General features: G+C 37.9%; 1 non-coding gene across 1 annotated transcript; it reads right to left on the bottom strand.

Annotated features, from left to right (window-relative positions):
* Positions 1–200: 200 nt before the first annotated feature.
* Positions 201–258, bottom strand: LOC147683880 (U7 small nuclear RNA). Its single transcript, XR_015301930.1, has one exon. It is a non-coding gene; the product is annotated as a U7 small nuclear RNA (small nuclear RNA).
* Positions 259–1,349: the final 1,091 nt, after the last annotated feature.

Here is a 1,349-nt window from a genome sequence, read left to right as displayed (position 1 = left end):
TATTTTAGCTAATTATAAACAACTAAATTGAAAAACAGAAGATCCATGAAGTGAGAAAGAATAATTTACATGCAGTATAATAGCAAGATGTACACTAACATAACACACTATAGTAAAACAAGAAAACACATTATTAAATTATAAACTGCAAACATTTGGGACAAAACTCAACTCAAATAAATCTGTTTTTAACAAATAAAACGGGTTTCTCAGTTAAGAGAAACCTACTTGACAAATTGTTAAAGAGCGAAAGTATCTAACAAAAAATCTGACAAGCTTGTAACCCCAATCAAAGTATTTCCTATCATTGTGACGGTGGCTCTACACTGATACTGATGGGATCTGAAGAAATAATCTAGAATTATGAGCATCTGAGTAAAGCATTAGTTTTGCCTCCTTCATGCCCATCAGAGTATACAAGATCATGATGATGTACAAGACTTGCATATGCAAATTTATAGATAGAGGCCACACCTCACAGCTAGACTATGTAGAAGAGGATGTACAATGTTATTGCTGGCAAGGAAGATGGAAAATCCTCTCTTCTAGCACTTTCGAGCAGTGGTTGCACTGGCTCACCTTATTATTTCATATTAGTAAAAGAATTTTGAAAAAATCAATCCTTGAAAACAGTGCGAGCTATGTTATGGATCTGGCAATTGTGCATTTAATGTCACAGTACCTAATGATGATGTCAAGAGAGTACAACCAAGCAACAATTGTAGGAAGAAATGGTAATAAACTGCTCTGTACCTCTTTTGTGAAAAAGGATCCTGCAATCTCTTCAAAAACATATCTATCTCCAATTTCCTGTGGCCCTATGCATTTCAGTCTCTGCCTAGTACTCAAATATATTTGTTCTGTAAGAGCCACTCTGTGTCATGTGCTCCCTTTGTGTGAATATGTTACTTGCTTTCGTCCCTTGTAACCTTAATTTCTTGCTTCTGGCTGCCCTTGATATTTGGAAAACATTTCACTTATTTTGTTTGGTTCTCTAGAATTAGCTAACTCACAAAAGAAGAATTATGGGGCATATTACCAAGGGGGGCTATAGGCAATTATCACTGATTTAGCGTCCGTTTTTGGCCGCTAAGCGGCGATAATTATATCGCCCTATTAACAAGCTGTGGCTAACTGATGTTAGCGACAGCTTTTATGCGATAGCGAGCGGTTTGAGACCCGCTTTGCATGTCAGCGATATTTATCGCTGTTGACATGCAAAGTGGGCGTACCCAACCAGTTAGCGACTGAAAGCAGTCGCTAACGTCGCTATCGCCTATTAGCAAGGCAGGCGTAGCTTTGGATATATTCACGCTAAGCGCGAATATCTCTAAATACTAACACCTGCC

Source organism: Lissotriton vulgaris, chromosome 11, assembly GCF_964263255.1.
Source record: "Lissotriton vulgaris chromosome 11, aLisVul1.2, whole genome shotgun sequence".
Taxonomy (NCBI): Eukaryota; Metazoa; Chordata; class Amphibia; order Caudata; family Salamandridae; genus Lissotriton; species Lissotriton vulgaris.
This window is presented reverse-complemented; position numbering and strand designations above follow the sequence as displayed.